Here is a 25155-nt window from a genome sequence, read left to right as displayed (position 1 = left end):
GAAGCATACCAGTAACAACATTGGGAGAGTCCTTCTATTCCTGGAGGGATGGTAAAGCATAGAATCTATTCTGGCACTGCCTGCCAGCATTGCTAGTAGAGGCGCCCTGAGCTGGGGCTGGGCGAATCGCTGGAACTGGAGCACTAACAGTTTGAGTCTGGGTCTGAGGGCGATAGTCACGGCGCCCTTGTCCATCCTGTGGACAATGTCTAATTCTATGACCCATGTCACCATACCAAAAAAACCCCCTTTTCTCACCCAAATAAGCCCTACAACACTTAGGACATAGGGGACGATTTGGCTTACTGCCAGTACTGTACTGGGACCTGGATGTATATGACCTGGTACCTTGCTCCTACCTACCTCTAGGCACGGGAGCACTAGTAGATGACGGTGCTGGTATAGACGAACGATCTTGATACTGAGGGAGACTCCCTTCCTGCGATCTAGTCTGACCCTATTCGTGCTGCTCGGACCTAGCTCTCTGATTCCCTCTCATGCTATCTCTCTCCTTAATCTTGTCTACCTCAATTTGTTGGGCATGAGTCATCAGCCTAGAAAGATTCATCTTACTATTCAGCATAGCAGACCTACACTCCTTAACCACATAACTAGAAACTCTAGTCACAAACTTACTTATACTAGCCCGATTATCAGCCACTAAGTCAGGAGCATACTTGGCCAACTGATTGAACTTTAGACAGTACTCCCTAACAGTCATAGAGCCCTGTTGCAGGTTCATAAACTCTTCCACCTTCATCTCCCTCATCTCCAACGGGAAAAACTTATCCAAGAATGCATCCTGGAACTCTTGCCAAGTTGTAGGGACAGCTCCCTCACCTCTACCTTTCCTCCAAGAAACAACCCAGTCATAAGCAAGGTCTTTCAACCTATACATATCAACTCTACACTATGTTCCTCAGATACATGCATCACCTGAGTAATCTTCCATACCTCCTCTAAAAATAACCGTAGATCCTCATCAGACTTGGACCCATAGAATTCTGGCCGATTAATCCGCATGAAGTCATGAATCCTGGAAATAGCTGAATTACCTCCCTGCTACTGTGGAGCCGGGGCTGGGTTGGCCTGAACATTTGTAGTAACAGATTGGGCCAGCGCCTGAAAGGCTGCCCGAAACTCAGCATGAGACACATTTTCATTCAATGGGTCAGTAGGTTAAGGTTACTAACCATAATTATTTCTTCTCGCTCGACATGGAGGCATATTTTTGAAAGATAAAAGCATGAATCAATAGCAGAGAGAGACACTTTAAGCACGATAGACTTCTGAAAAAAAGAATCACACTTTTTCCTAAAATGTCTTGTAGCCTTTTGCTCATAGATATGGCGCGCTACCCACTAATGATTAAGACTCTACTTAACGTGGCTTGTTAGACTCCATAGAACACCTTAAAACCTTAGGCTCTGATACCAAGTTTGTAACGCCCTAGAAAATGGGCCCCAGAGTGTCACACGGTGCTTGAGGCTACGAGTATCCCCAAGCTAACCCTTTGAGCCATTTTCATTCAGTTCAACACAAATCAGTGGGGTTTTCATAAATTACCCTCAAATATCAACACAGTAATCATCAATCAAGAATAAAAGAATTTTAGAAAGATAACAAAATACGAATTATTAGTCAACTCCCAACATCTATACTAGTCTGACAAGCCTTTAACAAAATCAATAAAACCTGTGAGCCATTGAGACATACTCCAACTGACTCATGCTCAGTTATCAAATGTAAACAATTTCGTAAAACCAAAATCAGACATCACATCCTCGGAACATAAGGACTCACCACACCAGAGGATGTAGAACAGAATTCCTGAAGAATCACTGTCGAACCTAGAACTGAGCACCTGAACCTTTATTCCAAGAAAATACAGGCCACATCCGAAGATTTGGGTCAGTACCATAGAAAGGAACCGAGTATATGGGGGTGTATGCAGTTGTATAAACATCATCATCATAAATATTTATAAGAAATATGCAGGATATATGAAAGACTCATATAGCCCGAAGAAAATCATCATAATTATGAGAGGATGAAATAAGTACAATAACATATGTGAGTCATCTTATAATTTGTCAATCACTTTCAGTTCATCAAGAATATCAATTCTCATAATGTAAATATCATTTAAATCTTTTGAAAGAATAACTTTCACAATTCCACTTTTAAATCACTTCACCATTCACCATAGACACAAAGAAACAAACACACACTGGGAGCTACATGGAGTCCAACGTATAACCCACGTTGGGGAGAGCCGTCCTATACTTGCCATCAGAGTAGGACTATCTATATCAAATCCACAAAAACTAGTGATCACTATATAAATCAGCCTCAGGCTCACTCCTACGGGGGTATGTAGTTCTAGGGAAGTAAGGTCGCTTTATACCTCCCACTCGGTGCTAAAGATTTCTCTCGAACTTAGCTCAGATTATTTCAAAGACAATCCACAATAAAACAATTTCAGTAATATATAAATATACATCAGGAGCCATCATGCTTCCCATCTATCAAAATCAACCACGTTGTGGATTTCTTTCACACTCGAGTTCAAAACAACTCCATTAAGACCAAAAGGTCAAATCATTCAAAATATCTCAAATATTTAACATCAACATGCTTATAACACACACTTTCTAAAAAAAACACAATTTCCAATGGGGATTCCCGACCCAAATATCAAAATCATGATAAATATCATTCATGATTCATGCTTTATATCACCACACATGTAAATTCATCTTTCAAAATCATAAACATTAAGATTTCATCATAATCATCATAAGATATGGGTTCATGCTTCAAATTCATAAAAATCAAATAAAAATCATGCCTTTGTAAAGAAAATTACTTTTGGGCACAAGAAGGAAAGAGAGTTCTTGTTGAAAAACCCCACATACCTTGAATGATGACCTTTAGATCGATACTCATTTTTGAGATGCTAATCGTGCCTTTTAATGATGGTTCTTGGAGTTCTTAAACTAGGAACTTGGAATCTTGAATAAATTTGCAGAATTAATTGTGAACTTTGGAGGTTCTTGAAGTTGGATGTAGGAGCTTAGGGTTTTCTTTTTGAGGGAGTTTGATGAAATATAACATATAATGCTTCTAATAGACTTTAATATAGGGTTTGGACAGATTTTGGCTGAGGGGGAATGACCAAAATGCCCCTAAAAAATAAAAAAATTCTTGAATCTGTCCTTTGGTAGACTGTTTTGATAGTATGAAGTAGATCAACCATAAAATTTTATTCTGATTGACAAATTGGATGAAACCAATTTCATTGAAAAGAGGACTCGCAGAGCTTTCGGTTGATATATAGTAGATTACCTAGATCATTATGTACAAGGTGTTATGATTGTTTAAAGTTGGAGAAAAAATACGCCAGGCCTCAGTACTTTTCCTGCACGTTTTACTGTTCACTACTATTCATGGTTCGATCGGAATGTTCATAACTCGTCACTCAGGTGTTCGTTTTGGATGATCCATATATCTTTGGAAATATTATTCGATACTTTACGCAATGGTGGGTCATAATCTAAGACATTTTGCACAAAAAATTTATAGTTCGTTCTAGAAGATAAAACCCAACACGTTTACGCACAAAATTTCAACGAAAAATTTCTCGGGGTATTACAAGCAGCAGTATTGGCCATTGGGTTGGCTGAAACTACATTTAGACATTCATTCATGGCTACTGTAGAATGAGCTAGGGTGGTAAAGGCTACTCTAAACTCTGTGTGGGAGATATGCTCACCCAAAAGATCTAGATGGATGGGCTGAGAGGCTGACTGGTCTCCCATTCCTGTTCCCTGAGTCCTCTTTAGAGGCATATTCTATAAACAGAAAAGAATCTAGGATTAGAAAGAGAGTGTAACAGAAGCTCATGCTCACTCGCACGAATGAATACTGAAAGAAGGGAAACTGTTCCTAAAATATCTCGTAGCCTCATGTCCATAAGTGTGGTGCACAACACACCCATGCACAAGACTCTACTAGATGTGACTTTTAGACTACCTAGGACACTGTTGAACCCTAGGCTCTAATACCAAGTTTTTAATGCCCCGAGTCTGTACCCCAGATACTACACGATTTCTCGAAGGACTACAAGCTAACCCATGACTGGTACCTGCTGCTATAACTATGTAATACATACTATAATAATTACAAAAATAGGTAAAAACATATGCCATAAGGTTCAATACTATAAATAATACTAAATATGGTATCACAATACCAAAATTGAACATCAATAGTGAAAATGGAACAACTATCTAAACCATACTCTAGTCTGAAAAGCCTCTAAATTGTCTGAACTGTGGAGTCGATGAGACAAGCCCCCAACTAACTCTGTATACTGAAATAAAACTGAAGTACTATAAATAATAAGTATGTCCTCAAACTATGAGGACTTACCACTACTCTGAAAGCTGAGAATCTGAACTGCTAAGGGTGCTCTAGAGCCCGTGCATCTGCACCTATGATATAAGATATTATAGCGTAAAGAAAAACATGCGTTAGTACTTTGAATGTATTGGTATGCTCAGTGAGGTAGGGTGAAATACATGGGTTCATATGCATGCAAATAATAACTGAATAACATGAGTATGACTGAGTAAGAGTACATGCATGAATACATATACTGTAACTGAGATCGTGATAATACTGAGTACTGAATCTGAATACTGATACCCGATATTTGAGTTTATGAATACTGTATTACTAATTATTTGAATGAATGTATCTGATAGTTCTAAATATTATGGAACCATACTGAGTCTCGTACTAAGCTAAGTGATTATATTTGATAGTCCTAAATCTGTAGAGCTGAACTGAGTTCTATTCTGAGACTGATACTGGAACTGAGACTGTGGGAGGTAATCATCTAACCGACATGCCCCTTCTCTAATAATTTGGGGTCCAACCTGTAACCTCAGTTGGAAGGGTGTCAACACCGTTCCATGGGTAAGGACAAGCTATGAGTTAGCCCTCTCTGACAGGAAGCTCTTTCATCAACCCTCGCTGGTAGAAAAACTCAAATGAGATATATCGACCCTAGTTTCATAGGGAGATATCTTAACCTACGTTGGCTACATAGTTTTGGAGCACAAGGATTGCTCCTAAGGATTTCACCCTCTACTAGCAGGTGAGTCCCCATCCTTGGGTTCACTCAGTGCTGAGTCCTACTCACAACTGAATAGACACTGGACTGAATTCAAGACTGTACTAGGCTGGACTGAACTATTTACTGATCATGCTGTATAATTGAACTGAGCTGATTTTTCTGAGCTTAACTGGATTACTTGTTAGTTCTCTGAGTATTGAACTAATTACTAACTGAATTATATGAACTGATTGAGTTTACTGAGTTCTGACTGGATACTACTGTGTTTTGAACTGAATACTAAACTGAGACTGATTACTGAGTACTACTAAATTTTCTCGAGTCCTATAATTGACCGAGATTACTACTGATCGTAACATGGCTTAGATTATTCTATAATTGACATTGGCTTTAGGTAAACAACTAAATTGTTGGGTATAAATACCCGCATGACTCGATACCATGAAAAGTAAAGCATAGATTGTCGTAAAAGTCATAACAATGCATACTAGTCTATAGTTCATTCATAGAGGCATTTACTCAAACACTTGTAATGCGTTAACTTGTACATGGATGGGGAATAGATGTTAGCATGCTATAATTTCATTATTCAACTCACATGGACAATTCATTAAACACTTGGTGAGCATACATGTGAACATAACACTAAACAATAAGTAGACATCATAAATCAAATCCCCATTGACAATTTCAAGGGTTTTACACGAATCCATATGATATTACGTACATATCATAACCCCACATGAAAAGTAACATAAAACATGGATTAGAATCCCAATTAATCATTATAAACATGAACATAATCAAACCCAAAATGGAATTCATGAAATCCATAAAATTGTTGTTTAAAAATAGTTTCTTGGACTCCAAGTGTGGAAGGGACCCTTGGATGAACACTTCACATACCTTAGTACCTGAATTTCTGAAAGTTAATGGTGGAACCTTGAGTTTTTAATTTGAAATTGAAGCTTCTAGGGTTTTGTTCCTGAGCAGATTTGAGAAAGAATGAGTTTATTTGCTCCCTAAGATGATTAATTTCGTGTTTTGGGGGCTGAAGGTTGAAGGAAAAAGACCTAAATACCCCTAAGGACGCAGTCTTTTAATGACTGAAAACTGTACCATTGATGCATAGACCAACGTGCTGTGTCATTGGCATCAACGCGATAGCCAACGCATCGCATCGAGTTCGCATTGACTCACTGGAAATTGACTCTAGGAGCTGGGGAAAACTTCCATCAATGCGATAGTAGACGCGGCATGCCCAGATCGCATTGATCCACTATTTTAGGATTCCAAAGGAGCTTCAAACGAAGTCCGAAAAATCCAAAATTTTTTCGGAAACACCTATGGACATTCCTAATCATGAATCAACCTAGATATCAACATTTAAGGGATGTAAAGGTTGTGAAATAAGATTGCAAACTTTCGAAGGATAAAATAACACTAAGTCTGAATTTTCTAAGTCTGGGACCCCTTAACAAGCTTAAAGGACTGAATTATGCTAAGAATTTATGAGGTCTTACAACATCACATGAATGAACACAAGACTAGGGGCCCTAGATCCTTAACCACACCATATGAGTTACGGTGCGAGTCATATAATGATTAGAGGGTTCAAAACTAAGGAAATTTCCCAGGGTCAAAGTTCGAGGCATTTTATTCTCCCCCCACTTGGATCATTTATCCTCGAATGATGGGTAAAGCCAAACATAAGCACGATTTGGAATCCATATACCTCCACTCTTATATTTAACTAAGTTGAAAAATAAAATTCCAAGGAATTCACAATCTTCCATTAACAATGACAGACGAAAAAGATGTTAAGAATACATACACACTTTAAGTACGATTATCCAAAATGAAGAGTAAAATGAGCAGTCAGACTTCATGTCCCCTTCATTTACCCATAGAGCTCTTTCCTTCATAACCAATGCACATAATATCCCTTAAGTAGGACCATACTCTCCAATAAGATTTTAACATGAAGACAAAATTCCTCCATCTCAACCTCCTAAATTCCCCAGCAAACACACAACTAGAGGACCTGAGTATAACCACATACCTATGCCATGTTAATGAATAATTAAGAGTTAAAGGTACTAGTAGAAACCATGGTATCCTATATGTTACACCACTTTGATAGTGCCACCCCGTCTATTACTATAATCTAGAAATAGATCTTGGCCAAGGAGCTATAGTTGCTTTACATAAAGGTTTTCACCGTACCTCCCTTCCTTAACTATTTCCTAAGAAAGAGTTCATCTTATTCTTCCGTCTACTCTTATAACCTTATATCTAGTGGTCACCTTAAATTTTCACAACCAAGGACATCTACTCCCTCATCCAAAATAGTACCATGCTGCCACAACCACTACCACCCTAACATAAAAAGGGTCATTGAGGAACTAAAGTATGAGCATCAAAGATGAAGGGTTTACTTCTCAACTACTTGTGCTACTCAAGGTGAGACCTGTATAATAAGATATGGTATAATAGGCACGAGGTACTTCATAGGAACCACCTACGCTATAAATGGAGGATCATTCTGACATAAACACCCCATAGTACGAGTCCTTAGGACTGGGCACCAGAAAAAACACGATTGCATATATCATGGGTAACTTAATGTAAAGCCGAGATTTATACTCAGGGAACAAGGCAAGGATTTATGCTTGAAACTACTATTTCTTAAAACCAGTCATGATGTGGGAAATGAATATATGGATCATGAGAGTTGTGACATAGAGCTTAATGACTTGGAAGCTTGGATTCCTTAAGAACCATTTGTCCTTTGGTCTAGGGGCTGGAGTATAGATATACGTGGCATATAAACTGCATACCTTAGGCATTAGCACTATTAGAATGCGTGCAACACTAGTGGATCACCCGCTTAACCAAAATAGAAGGGAATTGCTAGAATATGAGTAAATTCACCCCGACTTTCCCTTGAAGTCAACCATTAGGAGCAAATTTAAGATTAACCCTCGATCTCTATCTTACTACACCTATAATCACAACACTCTGCTCTATCCAAATGCTACCTAGGGTTCAACATTGTCTTACAAACTCCATGCCCTAACCCATTTAATGACTTAGCCCCCAACCCTTCAGTTCAACCTGGACCTCCGGCCTAAATATCATAACTTTCCCACTCCTATATCCTCTAAGTCATCAAACTTACCTCTTCCTTTTACCCCACCAAGCCTACCAGTATACCCTCATAAATTTTACATTGCTATCCTTTAGCTAACATACTCTTTTTACTAAAATCAACATCTAAGGTTCAAACTTAGTGTCTATAAACCATCATGCACCACTAACAATGTTTCTCATGTAAAATATACATATATGGTCCACCCCATTTTAAGGTAGAAGAGGTTAAAGAACCTGTTTGCAGGATGCGTAGGGGTAGGGCGACGGGGCCTGATGAGATTCCTATGGACTTTTGGATGTTTTTTCATAAAGTGGGCTTAAGGTGGTTGACTGAATTGTTTAACGACATTTTCAAGTCGGTAAAAATGCCTGAGGCTTGGAGATGGAGTACAATGATCCCTCTTTATAAAAACAAGGGTGTCATTCAGAGATGCAATAACTATAGGGGTATTAAGTTACTGAGCCACAATATGAATATTTAGGAGAGAGTGGTCTAGTTGAGATTGAGAAGGATAATGTCTATCTCATAGGACAAGTTTGGATTTATGATCGGGCGCTTGACGACGGAGGCAATTCACCTGGTACGGAGACTAGTGGAGCTGTATAGGGAAGGGAAGAAGGATCTACACATAGTATTTATTGACTTAGAGAAGGCGTACAACAAAGTCCCTAGGGAGGTTCTTTGGAGATACTTGGAGGTGAGCAAGGTCCCCGTGGCGTATATTAGAGTAATCAAGGACATGTACGATGGAGCCAAGACTCAGGTGAGGACCGCAGGAGGAGACTCAGAGCAGTTCCCTATCATGACAGGGTTGCACCAGGGATCTACTCTTAGCCCATTCTTGTTTGATTTGGTGACGGATGTGTTGACACGGCGTATTCAAGAAGAGGTGCCTTGGTGTATGCTTTTTACAGATGATGTAGTTTTGATTGACGAGATGCGAGGGTGTATGAATGATAAATTAGAGGTGTGAAGACAGACCTTGAGTCTAAAGGGTTCAGGTTGAGCAGGAGAAAGACAGAATATTTGAAATACAAGTTTAATAACTTGAGGCAGGAAGATAAGGTGGTAGTAAAGTTGGATTCCCAGGCGGTATGTAAGAGGGATAGTTTCAAGAATCTTGGATCCATGATTCAGGGGAATGGTGAGATTGACGAGGATGTCTCCCACCGGATTGGGGCGGGATGGATAAAGTGGAAGCTCACCTTGGGGGTGTTGTGTGATAGGAAGGTACCGCCTAAGCTTAAAGGTAAATTCTACAGGGTGGCAGTCCATTCGGCCATGTTGTATGGAGCGGAATATTGGTCAGTCAAGAAATCTCACATTCAAAAATTGAAGGTGGCGGAAATGCAGATATTGCATTGGATGTGTAGGCTTACTAGGGGTGACAGAGTTCGAAATGAGACTATTCGGGAAATGGTTGGAGTGGCTTTGGTGGAGGACAAGATGCGAGAAGCCCATTTGAGATGGTTCGGACATGTAAAGAGGAGGGGCATGAATGCCCCAATTTGTAGGTTCGAGGATCTTGCTTTGGATGGTTTCAGGCAGGGTAGGGGTAGGCTGAAGAAATACTAGAGAGAGGTTATCTGGCAGGACATGGAGCAGTTACAGCTCATAGAGGACATGACCCTAGATAGGAAGATCTGGAGGACACGGATTAGGATTAAGGCAAGTGCCATTTTGGGTCGCTGGGGTAAGGCATTGCTTGGTAGGGTATTATTCTTGTTATGACACCTTGTTGCATGCTTTATTACGAGTTTGTTTACTGCTCTTTGATTATTATTCCTTGTGGGTGGCGTAGGTTTGTACTGTCATCTTGTTCCATGCTTTATTAAGGATTTGTGTATTATTCCGTGTCTTGAGCCGGGGGTCTATCGGAAATAGCCTTTCTACTTCTCCGGAAGTAGTGGTATGGACTGCGTATATCTTACCCCCTAGACCCCACTATGTGGGAATATACTGGGTTTCTTGTTGTTGTTGTTATTGGTCCACCCCATAAGGAGGTCACGCTAAATTCCTTATTCATCGACCGACAACCTGTACATACTTGGAGGAAACCATCCCCCTTATGCAAAAAGAACAAAAGCACCCCATGGAGAAACACTAGGGCAGACAAACCCTTATCGAAAAGATACTTCGACTATTCCTTAAGATCTTTCCACTCAATTGGAGTTAGTCTATAAGGATGGAATAAAAATAAGATGAGTGTCAAAACAGGATCATTCCCCAACTCAATCTCCCTATCAGGAAGGTCATCAGGGAAAACATTAGGAAATCCATCTGCCACCAGACAAAATATAAAGAAGTACCCTTTGAGTTAGAATCTTTAACTCGATCCAGATGATAGATATATCCCTTGGAGATCAATCTCCGAGCTCTAAGATATGATACAAACTTCCCCTTAGGATCTAGGGAGCTGTCTTCTAACCAAATAATTGGCTCATTAGGGAATTTAAATATGACTTTTGGGGCCCAATAGTATAGAGATACATAGGATGAGTGCAAACAACCATCCCTCAGTATAATATCAAAATCAACTATGTCTAATTCAAACAAATCCACTAAGCTTTCCCGACCACCCACAGATACCACATAACCTCTATAGACTCCTCTAGCCACTAAGAGTCACCCCATAGGGTAGAAATAGAAAAAAGGGTCCAAAATACACTCGAGATCATAACGAAAATGCACTACCATAAATAAGGTCACATAAGAAAGAGTGGACCCCAAATCAACTAAATAGTACATATCATCAGAAAAGAGTTTTAACATACCAGTAATGACATCAGGAGATGCTTTAGACTCTTGAAGAATAGGGAGAGCATAAGGACGGTCTCGACCATTACCAAAGCCAGAAGTAGCACCCATCGGTACTAAAGATAGGGAAGTGGCAACTTGTATTCTATATGCCCTAGTGGAAATCCTTATGGGACACTCCCACTGTATGTGACCTAATTGACCATAAATAAAACACTGATTTCTCCTTTTATAATAATAACCATGGTGGAACAGACCATAAAATTGGTAGGAAGGATAGAGCAGGGTTGATCGAGTTCCACCAGCCAAAAAATAATATTCGCCAGAAGACTGAGGATAAGGGACATTGAAAACCACATAGGGACTCCCCAAATTCCCTTGCTCAAATGAATATCCACCACCTCTTCCACCATTACTCTAAATCCCCCCAGTCTAAATATTGGGACTTCTTACTCTGCCTATTTCATGACCTTGCCTTATTCTTTCTCATACCAATAGGACCAGATTGGAATGACTGAGATACCCCTATCTGGGTTAACAGATAAATAAAACATCAAAACTCTGCTTTGGTAAAATCTACTTGAGGTGACTTACCATGAGTTTTATCTTTTAGAGTAAGTTAGTGGAGATGATGGAACTCTATGAGGGAAATTAGAAACTGTGACCCTTGACCGGGTCTGTACCCTATGAGTAAGATGAGATCCGTCCACATCATTCTCGAGTGGGTAAGATGATTTTCAATGAGCGTCAGATTATCAAAAGGGTATAATCTTAAAGGTAAATAAAAGAAGATTTAGGGTTGAGTTCAAGACCTTAGACTCTATAGGCCGAAAATAGAACAATAAGAAAGAGAAACATTTCTAAATGTCTCATAGCCTTTCCCTTATAAGTGTGGCATGCTACACACCCTTAAAAGAGACTCTAATCGACACGACTTTATGGACTCCCAATTAACCATGAACCTAGGGCTCTAATACCAATCTGACACAAATCAAACTAGGGCCTAGTCATGTCGAAGATCTCAAGTCAAACAAGTATCGGAGACCACCCCTATACCCAATCCAACCAACTAATATACAACCCTTGTTGGATGAATTCCAAACATATATCAAGATAGAGTATTTAGACTTTAATGACTTTGGGATAAGTCTAAAATCGAGACCAACCCATACAAGTCATATCGTCCAAACCAAACCAACCAGAATATACCCAAGTCCACAATTATCCATACAAAGCCTCTAAATAATGTCAAAGTATATATAGTCAGGATATATCCCCGACCATAGCCAAAAACCAATGTCAAGGGAATAGTAAATACAAAAGATAAACCATAACAAGAAATGGGACTTCCAATGAATGAAAGCTTATCGCTTCAGTCTGACTCAAGCTATCCCTAGATCAACAAGTTGCTAAGCAGCAGGTGCGATAGTATGGCTGGTTCCTGTATCATGTGGGGATATAGTATTCGAAGATGATTAGCATGATGAATGCTAGCATGTACCCAAGGATAGAGATAAAATAAGACTAGTATTTCAAATCCAAGTTAAATAACCATATGCAATCACATACATACCTATATATCATATTGGGATAAGGAGCAAGGTTTAGCATGAATTCAAAACCATTAACTTAGGTTGTGAAGTGCTATCATCATAATCCACCCATGAGCTATATGGGTCCAGTGTTACCCTCTGAATGGGCCCATTGCGTGTGCCACATAAATTAGAGATACCATAGGTGGACATGGATTCCCTTGTACCCTTCGCTATCCAAGATACATATGTACGTGTATATACTTGGGGGATTCCCTTGTACCCTATAAGTATGTGGTCATCAAGACCAATCCTCATATGGGCAAACATGAGTTTCTAGTGCCAACCTTTTGGACTCACACATTCACGACTAGCTATCACAACCATCATTAGCGCCCAATTAAAACATTTAATAAATAACCAAACTACAAATTCTAAGAGTCAATTATCAAGGCATTACGAATTGTTATCATCATATCGACTATAAATTACAAGTAATGTAACTAGCCAATACTTAAAAGATTCCTATGTACCTCACGGACTCCATTATTAAAATCACTTGGGGGGTTACCATGAACCCCACTAGGTTTTAATTATAAGACCAGTTAGGGGATTCACGTGAACCCCACAAAGTTTTCAAAACCATCCTTAACCAATTAACCATTTATGCCATGTATTAGTTTCAAGAGGCAAACCAAACCAAGTAATAATGCATAAACCAAAATCAATTATGCAAGTGGTTTGAGTTTATTACCAATTTCCATACTAAAACAATCAATTTTTCTTCCATTACCTTTTATGCAATGCAAGGGTTTCAATAATAGTCAAACTATATGATAAAACCATTCTCCTTGGCATTTTAACAAATATGTTGGGGACACATATGTTTCAAAATCAAAACAAAGTATCAACTGACCATTCCCATGCAACCATATTTGGAAACCACAATTATAACAAGAAAAACAATAAGAAAAACATGGAAAAACTTTATCCAACCATTCACAACCAAAACCCCCAACATATATTTCAAAATCATAACAAACCCACAATAATACCATGAAAATAATTTACTAAAACATGATTTTAGTTGAACTAACAATGAGGGAGGAGTAACATGCCTGAGTTACAAAGAATCATGAAGAGATTTTGATCCTTAAGCATCTTGACGACCACTTTAAGGAAACCCTAGCCCAATATTCTTGAGAGGTTTTTAGAAAGTGTTTAGAGAGTATTTTAATCTTGGAAAGTATAGAATGAATGACCAACTAGGGTTATAAGAAGTAGGGTCTTAAGGACTTGGGGTGGGAAATATCTAAAATAGCCTCAGCTTAAAATTTGTAGAAAAATGCTGGTGGGTATAATTTGGAACCCTCACTCCTAATGACATCATACGAGTGGTACCCTCAACTCATCACCAAGCCAAAAATTTAGACTCCATATTCTATCCAACATACAACTCCCTTACCTAAATCATATCATCATCATACGACTAATACCCTATAGTCGTACCCTAGGTAGAATATTAAAGGCTGGACACTAGACAATATTTGATTGGACCCTATATTTCTTATCACATCAACATACGACTCTTATAGAGTCTTCTTATACCTTGGACAAAACTTGTCCAACGTACGACTAGGGTCCCTAGACCCGTAACCATACCATACAAGTTATGTTGTGAGTCGTATGATGTTTAGAAAGTTCAAAACTGAGGAAATTTTTAAGGGTCAAAGTTTGGGGCATTTTAGTAATGTCACGAATCATGGTGAGGGACTCATGACCATAATCGTGAGATGGCCTAAAGTTATTATCTTAGTAACAATTAGACTTCATGAGTCATAGGGAGAGGTCATGAGTCGTAGGGTAAGACTCATGGCTAAACTAGTAGGAAGGCCCTGAGTTTTTGTCTAGGATTCGAGTCTTGGTGAGGAGTCATGATTAGTGAACATGAGTCATGATGTGACCCATAGCCACAAATGATAGTTTTTCCTGTATTTTAATTAGGGGCACTTTGGTTATTTCCTTTCATTCCTAATTATAACCCATGACTATAAAACATCAAAAGGGTCTTATTTTATTATTTACCATATTAAAAATAACTTCTTTCTCTCTCAAATTCCCAAGTCAAGAACAAACCTAGGGTTTCTAAGGGTTGGTTATCTAGGGCTTCAATTTGTGGTTTTTCCTCTGAACTTCTTGCTATCTTATGCATATATCTGTCTCTTAATCTTGTATTTTTATCCTGGCAAGCAATGATTTGATATTCATATGGTTTTAATGTTTGATTTGGAAATGGTATTCCCATGGTTTACATGCATTTGTTTATGCTTTATTAATGGATTTTGGAACTCATTTGGGTGCATGGCTATGGATAATAGAATGAAGGTCAGTCATTTCCCTAAATTTATGAATAATGGAATGGGAGTCGTGGATTTCCCCAACTTTTATGGATTTTAGTATTGGAATTAGTAATAACCTCAACCCACCTTATGAAATTAGTTTTGAAACATGGCTACATGCTTGATTTAACCATTTTTGAAACTATTGCATTGCACAAAAATGTTAATGGACTATAAATGGTTTTAAAAGGGCTTAGTGGCCATGATTTGGTTTTTAAATTACAGCTTGGGGGTCGTGGATCCCCCCAAATTGGTGGAAGATTAGAACTGTATGATTCTATAAGTTACCAAGCATAGTGGTATGATGATACCAATGGTAAATGCCTTAATAAATGGTTCTTGAATAAATAGATGGGTTATGTGTAAATAGTTTTAATTTAGGCTTAAAGGGGGTTGTGTAGATCGCCATAAAGGTGGAGGTCCCGGGAGGACCAATACTATAAACCACATTTTCCAGATGGGGTCTCTAAGACCGTGTGTATAGTTCACGCTTTATATATATAGTTGGAATTGGTTAGGGTTAAGGATTCCCTGGTCCTTCTTTGGATTTCTCTAATTTATGTGGCTAACACACACTGGCGCTCTTTTGGTGGGGGGAGCCGAACCCATATAGCTCGTGTGTTCCCTTAGGAATGTTTAATGCTACACAGTCTAGGTTAATGATTTTAAATCTCATGCTAAACCTTGTTCCCTATCCCAATATCTTATATATATGTATATATGCATGTCTATGAACATGTACATTGAGTCTATATTTTATTTTGAAATGGCATTATTTTATCCCTACCCTGAGTTACATGCTTGTGGTCATCCCATTAACCATCCCTGGACACTGCATCATTACATGATATAGGGTCCTAGAGGATTCTTCTATAGGTTTATGCAGTGTTAGGTGGTGTAATCATTTATTAGGTTTGCGTTGATGTGGTGCGCTCTCATATTTTGGAAAGCTTAGTGATTCTATCGGGTTCTTTCTATATTTTAGAATTAAAGAGTTTGCATTAACATTATCATTGTCATTATCACTGCCATTGTCATAACCTGAACTAGGGCCTGGCCGTAACAGGTATCTCAAGTCCACCATGGACCAGATACCACCCCCTTAGGACAATCTCAAGAGAAAAATAATAATTGACAGTAAAAATATGGAAGCCAATCAAGATAAAAAAGGTGAATAGATAACTCTATGAAGTCTAAGAATCAATCAATAACTAACAAACCCACATATGTCCACAAAAGCCTCTAAACCAGAATAATAACTAAGTCAGGACATGTCCCCAATCATGACTAATAGGAATCCCAAAGTACTGAATTAAAATAAAAAAAGATGGAAATAATAATTCCTTTAAGAGATTGGAGGCTCACCCCTTCACAGTTACTCGATATACGTGCTAATCCACCCAACACTACACAAGAGTAAAAAAGTATCTTTGAACCCTACATTATTAAATAATGTAGCATCCTTGGATGGTTAGTAGTGTGAGAGTTAGCATGTAACTCAGGGAATATGATAATGTAATGACATGTCCAAATATCAGTCTAAAATACAATGCATGCATGTATATACATATATATAAGATGTCGGGATAAGGAACAAGGCATAATCATGAGATTTAAAAATTATTAACCTGGACTGTGTTGCTCTAACTGTTCTAAAAGTACCCACGAGCTATATGGGATTGGCTTTCCTATGAAAAGGGCCCTAGTGCGTGTTAGCCATATAAACTAGAGAAGTCTAAGGAAAGGCCAGGAAATCCATGACCCTATGCCAATCCAAGGTACAAATATATCAAGTGTGAACCATGCACACGGTTATGAAAATCCCCACGCCAGCATACATAGATTCTAGTAGCGGTCCTCAAGGACCTCCACCTTCCACAGTGAGATCAAGCCTCTTTAAGCCTAATAAAAAAACTTGCACATAAATCCATTCATTTAACAAGGAGTCATTTATCAAGGCATTATCAGTTTGGTATCGTCATACCTATTATGCTTGAAATCTAATCATTATAAGATAGGGGAATCCATGATCCCCATCCGCTTATCTAAGTTGGGTGAATCCACGAGCCCCATTTGAATCCTAAGCACAAATTTAAAATTAATCCATGGCCACAAGGCCTTTCCAAATACCAATTTATGTTTCATTTACCTTTTATACAATGTAAGATATCAAAGGTGAAGTAATTTATGTATATATTCATGTTTCAAACCAATTTCACAAGTTGGATTAAGGTTAAATCCAATCCAAACCATGGACCATAAAATTTGGGGAAACCTATATTCCCTATTCTAATTCCCACACCCATGTATTAATTTAGTTTAAAATCATGAGAATAAAACATTAATAATCAATTCAAAACTATGTGGATTCAATTAATCTAATAACCATTCCAAACACCTCAGCCCATATTTAAAATCCAATAATGAAATCACATGGATAATGATTAAATACATATAACATAAAATCAATTTTTGGAAGAGATACATGCCTTAAATGCACAAGAATTTGTAATCAATTTTAAGCTTGGAGCCTGGATGATGAATTCTCTATGAAACCCTTGAGTTTTCTTGGGTTTTAAGTTTGAGAGTGCAATAATATAATTTTATCCTTCAAAACTGAAGGAACTAAGCTTATTTTATGTTTAAGGGTCATACAAGGGTGAAAAGATCCAAAAGCTCCTCACCCCAAGTCAGAAATTAAAAACTGCACAAAAATTATGCCTTGTCATGGCATACCAATATCATAGAGACTATCCTCTATGTTATTCCAATATCATGGAGGGTAGCCTTCGTGACATGAGAAAAACATGAAGGTTAACCTCTATGGCACGTTAATATTGCAGACCCATACTATCTCAGGGTCCCAAAATATCCCCAAACCTTTCCAAAAATTCTAAAACTCCCAAAATATCCCTAAACCTTTCCAAAAATTCTAAAACTTTCTCGAATTACCCTTTTAACATTCCCAAATACAATTTAAGTAAAAAAATTGATATTTGAATTGATTTAGAGGATTTTGTAGATATGTGTTGGCTAGATGGTGTTGTTGACTCTCATACATTATTCTTAAGTTACATTAACTATTTTGTCTTTATCTTGTGGTTGTCTTCCGCTTTGTTACTATTTGGATTATTCTTGGATTATACAGGCAGCAAGGCTGTTCTTTGGCCCTCGGTGTACTTGAGATACCCATCATGGCTAGGCTCGGGGTCTAGCCATAATAAGTTTGTATCTAGGGATGTCAATAGGGCGGTACTGATGCGTTGTGGTACGGGTTGAGATAAGTGAGGTTGTGGTGTGGTGTGGTGCGTGTCAAAAGTAAAAATTATTTTCAGCGGTGCGGTGTGGGTTAGACACCTATTTACTATTTTAATGAGACCAAGACAAGAAATATAATCTCCTTTTAGTTTACTTATTGATAATGATGTTTTCATTGGAAAACTTATAGAAGAAGCAGTTATGGACATTTCCTTGTTGATTTAATTGTTGTTACATTTTCACTGGACCATAATAATCATCCTTTTCAAGGATAAATAAGTCAATCAAAATATTACTTTAGAAATAAATAGGAGTAAAAGTTCAAGGATAATCATAATTGTTTTTATCTTTATTAATTGTCCTTCTCGTGAACTAGTAAAGATAGAGAAAAGATTTTAGGCTCATAGTACGGTGCGGTGTGGGTGTGTTCGAGTATATATGTGGGGCGGGTTTATAAGTTATGCGATGTGGTATGGGGCGGTTATTAATTTTTTGGGTTAATAAAATAACTGCATTGTACCTGCACTATTCTGCACCATTACCATCCCTATTTATATCAGAGCCTTGATTTAGGGTCATTGGGTATCCATAAAGACGTGTTGACTAGAGTCCTTTTTAAGGGTGCATAGCACGCCACACTTATAAGGAGAAGACTATGAGGCATTTTGGAATATTTCCTTGTGTTCTAGTTCTGGCCATAGAGTCAGGTGTCTTGAAATATCTTTAACTCCTAATTTTATCAACTTTTAGATCATGCCTCCAAGAAGATCTAATACTCATAGAAACTCTTTTAGAATATCTGCCCCACATGAGGGAAATATAGAGGGGATTTGTCCTGATTTTAGAGTACAGACCCAGTCTAGCATCTTTTCATAATTGTACTACTCCACCTGGGATTCCACTGGTTCTCACTAGTCCTTATCCAATTGGTGATACTTATAATCAGTTACTTCAAGGAGATATCTCTAATACAAATTTCTGCCATTCTATTTATCTTTTGACTTAGTTGGTGAACTTTCAATCTCGCCAGTCAGGTTAGGGTGGCTCTGTTGCTCCTTCTTTAGAGGTTACTCAAGTTACTCAATTCATGAGGTTGAATCACCCAACCTTTACTGGCTCTAAGGTTGAGAAAGAGGATCCTCAAAGATTTATGGATGTGATAAAGAAAATCTTTAAATTAATGCATGCTTTTGATCCTGATGGTGTGGGGTTTACTGTATATCAGTTAAAAGATTGGTATATTAGAGGTATGAAGAGTGGGAGAATTTGAGAGGTGATGATGCTGTGCCAGCTATATGGGATAAGTTCTCTGGCGCCTTCCTTGGTCATTTCTTTCCTCAAGAGTTAGGAGAAGTAAAGGCAGAGAAAATTATAAATCTAAAGTAGGGCAAGATAAGTGTGAAGGAGTATGCCTTGAAATTCCATCAGCTGTATCACTATGCTCCAGAGTTAGTGTCTAGTTGGAGAGCTAGAACGAGGAAGTTTATTTTTGGTTTGTCACATGACTTGATATTAGAGTGTAAGGCGGTGATGTTGAACAATTTTATGCACTACTCCAGGCTTGTGTTTTATATGTAAGAAGTTAAGAATGAGAAAAAGAGATAGACAGAGATGGGAGAAAGGCAGAACAAGAAATCCAAGTATTCAGAGAAGGGTGCTAATCATTCGAATAGTGGTAGAGATGACATATAATGGACCAAGGAAAATACTTGGGGGAGTTCTAATTCATATTCATCGGCTAGAGCTCCTTATCTTAAGCTATGTGGTGATCATTATTTTTAGAACACTACTGGTCCTAAGGCATAGGGTGCCCAATTTCATGCTAGTGAAGCTCAGTCAGCCCTACCTTACCCTCCTTGTAGATTTTATGATAGATGAACCATGGTTATTTTTATAAGAAGAGGAACTTATGTTTTAATTATGGTCAGTCAGGACACATACAAAGGCACTATCCTGCAGGTAAGGTAGCCACTAGGCTAATAAAGTTTCGATTGTCACTTCTTCAGCTCCTGTACCAAAGAGTGCTACTTCAGGTACCAACACTGGTTGGAATATCTCTATTTCTTTTTCACCCATCAAGAGTTTGAGGTATTTTCTGATATTGTTATTGGTATATTACAACTTTTCTCCTATGATATTTACTATTTGCTTGATTAGGGGTTTATTCTTTTCTATCTGACCCTATATGTGGCTGTGTATTTTGGTTGTGGTCCTGAATATATTTTTGATCCTTTCTTTGTGTTTACACAAGTGGGTGATTTTTAGTGGGTAGAAGGGTCTATAGGGGTTGTGTGGTGTTCATATTTCATAGAGAAACTTTGGTGGATTTGATGGAGATAGATATGGTAGATTTTAATATTATTTAGGGATAGATTGGCTTCACTCGTGCTATGCTTCTCTAGATTGTAGGACCCAAAGGGCCAGTTGCCATTTCCCTAATAATCCTTTATTAGAATGGGAGGGGAGTTTCTTAGTGCCTAAAGTGAGGTTTATTTCATATCTTATAGATCGAAAGTTAGTTTCCAAAGAATGTCTGTATCATCCAATTCAGGTAAGGGATTCTAGTTCTAAGGGTCCCTCTTTGCAATATATCCCTATGGTTAATGAGTTTCTCGAGGTATTTCCCACTGATCTTCCTAGCTCCCGATAAGGCAATAGATTTTGGGATTGATCTTTTACTGGATACCCTTTCTATCTCTATTCCTCCATATAGAATGGGTTCGACAGAGTTAAAAGAGCTTAAGGAGTAATTGAAGGATTTTTATGATAAGGGCTTTATTCATCCGAGTGTTTCTTCATGGGGTTCTTCTGTACTTTTCATATGTAAAAAAGATGGGTCTCTTTGAATGTGCATAGATTATTAGAAGATGACTAAGGTCACAATGAAGAATAAGTATCCTCTTCCTATGATAGATGATCTCTTTAACCATCTTTAGGGTGCTAGATATTTCTCTAAGATTAATCTTCATTTGGGTTGTCATCAGTTAAATATTAGGGAGGTCGATATTCCTAAGACTGCTTTTCATACTCGGTATGGTCATTATGAATTCCTGGTTATGTCATTTGGGTTGACTAATGCATCGACTTCTTTTATAGATCTTATGAATCAAGTGTTTATAAAGTTGTTAGATTTGTTCATTATAGTACTTATTGATGATACTTTAATATATTCTAAGAGTGAGGAGGATTATGCCAATTTCCTCTAAATTGTATTACAGACTCTTAAGGATCAAAAATTATATGCAAAGTTTTCTAATTGTGAGTTTTTGTTGAATGTCATGACTTTTCTCAGGCATGTCATTTCTAGTGAGAGGATCAATGTAGATCCATAAAAAGTAGAGGCGGTTAAGAGGTGGCCTAGACCCACGACTCCAACCGATATTCAAAGCTTCTTGGGCTTAGCTGGATATTATAGGATGTTTGTGGAGACTTTTTTTCTATTGCTGCTCTATTGACTAGACTGGCTTAGAAAAAGGTAAAGTTCTCTTGGTCTGATATGTGTGAGGGCAGATTTAAGAAGGTAAAGGATAAGTTAACTTCTGCACCAGTGTTAACCTTGCTCGAAGGTACTGATGAATTTTTGGTGTATTATGATGCATGTTATGTGGGACTGGGTTGTGTTTTGATTCAACATGATAAAGTTGTGGCCTATGCTTCTTGGCAGCTTAAGGTTCAAGAAAGGAATTATCCAACTCATGATTTAGAGATGGTGGCTATGGTTTTTTTCTTTAAAGATTTGGCATTATTATTTGTATGGGGTGCAAGTGCATTTCTATTTTGATCATAAGATCTTGGTGTATGTATTTACCTAGAAGGAGTTGAATCTAAGGCAGAGGTGGTGGATTGAATTTCTTAAGGATTATAACATGAGTCTTACTATTATCCAGGTAAAGCTAATGTGGTTGATTCTCTTAGCAGGTTGTCTATGCGGAGCTTATCACATATAGAAGAGAAGAAACAAGGATTGGTGAAGGATATTTACCGGCTAGCTAATTTGGGAGTTTATCTTTTAGACTCTAAGGATGGAGGAGTTATTCTTCAAAAGTGGCAAAATCATCTCTTGGCACTGAAGAGAAGGAGAAGCAGGTTTTGGATCCCATCCTTATGCAGATTAAGGATAATGTAGGTCAATAAAAGGTTATGGCCTTTAAGATTGGTGGTAATGGTATTATGATGTATCAAGGTATGTTGTGTGTTCCTGATGTTGATGGGCTATGGGATATAATTTTGACTGTGGCTAGTGAGTAGAGGTATACAGTTCATCTAAGTTCGACAAAGTTGTATCATAATTTGAAGGAGATCTATTGGTGGAACAATATAAAGAGAGATATGGATAAATTTTTTGGCTAAGTGTATGGTTTGTCATCAAGTAAAGTTTGACTACTTGAGGCCTGGTAACATGTCTCAAGATATTGAGTTGCCCATGTGTAAGTGGGATATGATCAATATGGATTCTCATACAGGTCTTCTGCGGTCTTGCAATCAGTATGATTTATTTTGGGTTATTATGGAGAGGATGACTAAGTCTGCTCACTACTTGCCTATGAGGACTACTTACTCTAGATAGGAATATGCCAAGTTTCTTACTGGGGAGATAGTTATATTGTATGGAGCGTCGATGTCCATTATTTAATACCGAGGTATGTAATTTTCTTCTTACTTTTGGTATTCATTTCAGAAAGGCTTGGGGACTCAGGTTAACCTTAGCACCGCTTTCCACCCTCAAACAGATTGACAAGTGGAACATACTATTCAGACATTAGAGGATATGCTAAGGGCTTGTGTGATTGGTTTTATAGTAAGTTGGGTTGATCACTTACTTCTAATTGAGTTTGTGTGTAATAATAGTTATTATGCAAGTATTGGGATGGCTCCATTCGAGGCTCTTTATGGTAGAAGGTGTAGGTCTCTTATTGGATGGTTTGAGGTTGGTGAGACTAGGTTATATGTTCGTGACTTGGCTCACCAAGCCATGGAAAAGGTGAAGATATTAGAAAAAAACTTAATACTACCCAAAGTTGCCAAAAGTCTTATGCGAAGGTGAGACGATAGGAGTTGGAGTTTGATGTAGGTGATTGGGTATTCTTAAAGGTTTCTACTATGAAGTGAGTGATGCAATAAAGAAGGGGAAGCTCAACCCCCGATATATGGGTACGTAACTAATTTTGAGAAGAGTGGGGAATATTTCTTGAGAATTAGAGTTGCCCGTGATTTTGGGTTCTATTTATTCAATTTTCCATGTGTTGATGTTGAAGAAGTGAGTGGGCGACCCTTCTCTGATTGTACCTATTAAGAATATTGATATTTCAGGTTCCTTATCGTATGAGGAAGCCCTTGTTGATATTTCGATAGACAAGCTTGACGATTAAGGACTAAGGATGTGGCTTTGGTAAAAGTTCTTTGGACGAATCAAGAGGTAGAGGAAGCTACTTGCGAAGCAGAAGAGAATAAGAAGGCCAAGTACTCATTTTTGTTCTCCGAGTTATGTGATCATGTTTAATGTATGTGTTTCTCTTATTATAATCACTTTGATGTTGTTTATGGTTTTGTTGTTGCTTTCTGCCTTGTATTCATGTGAAATGGTGACTTAACTCCTCATTTAGGGATGAATAATCCTAGGAGGGGGGGGGGGGGTTAATTTTGAACTCTAAATTTTTCTCAGTAATTATGGTTACTGCTCAGTGTACGACTCAGGTGATGACTAGTAAAGACTCATCACGAGTCTTATAGAGCTTATCATGATCTAACCATTAAGGTTTCCCTAAATCTTTGTCATGGTCATGACTAGGATCTTACGAGTCAAAAGCTAATGTCACGAGTTGTGGTGAGGGACCCCTGACCTTAACAGTAAGATAGACCAAGGTTGTTGTCTTAGTAACGTCTAGACTCCATGAGTCGTAGGGTAAGGTCACGAATCATTGGGTGGGACTCGTGTCCAAACCAGTAAGGAGGCCCTGAGTTTCGACCTAAGCTACGCATCTTAGAGATGACTCGTGATCAGTGACCACGAGTCATGATGTGACCCATAGCTACTAGCGATAGTTTTTCCTGTATTTTAATTAGGGGCACTTTGGTCATTTCCTTTCATCCCCAATTGTAACCCATGACTATAAAACATTAAAAGGTTATTATTTTTATCCTTTACCAAATAAAAAACAACTCTCTTCTCTCTCAAATTCCCAAGTTAAGAACAAAGCTAGGGTTTTTAAGGGTTGGTCATTTAGGGCTTCAATTTGTGGCTTTTCCTCCAGAATTCTTGGTGTCTCGAATGTATCTCTTCATCTAAGCTTGTATTTTATCTTGGCATGTAATGGTTTGGTATTTATATGGTTTTAAAGTTTGGTTTGGAATTTGGGTTGAGGGTTTTTGATGGTTATTGTCGAAATGGCATTCCCATGGTTTACATGCATTTGTTTATGCTTAATTGATGGATTTTGGAACTCATTAGGTGCATGGGTATGGATAATGGAATAGGGGTCATGGACTCCCCTAAATTTATGAATAATGGAATGGGGTCATGCATTCCCCCAAATTTTATGGATATTTGGTATTGGAATTGGTAATAACCTCAACCTACCTTATGAAATTGGTTTTCAAACATGGCTATATGCATGATTTAACAATTTTTGAAACTATTGCATTGCATAAAAAGGTTAATGGGCTATAAATGTTTTTTAAAGGCCTTAGTGGCCATGATTTGGTTTTTAAATTGGAGCTTGGGGGTCGTGGATTCCTCGAAGTTGGTGGATAATTGGAGCGACATAATTCTATAAGCTTGTAAGCATAGTGGTATGACGATACCAACAGTGAATGCCTTAATAAATGGTTGCTAGATAAATGGAAAGGTTATGTGTAAATGTCTTAATTTGGGCTTAAAGGGGGTTATGTAGCTCGCCGTAAAGGTGGAGGTCC

Source organism: Capsicum annuum, chromosome 1 (assembly GCF_002878395.1).
Source record: "Capsicum annuum cultivar UCD-10X-F1 chromosome 1, UCD10Xv1.1, whole genome shotgun sequence".
Lineage (NCBI taxonomy): Eukaryota > Viridiplantae > Streptophyta > Magnoliopsida > Solanales > Solanaceae > Capsicum > Capsicum annuum.
The sequence above is the reverse complement of the archived record's forward strand: the minus strand, read 5'-3'. Positions refer to the sequence as shown.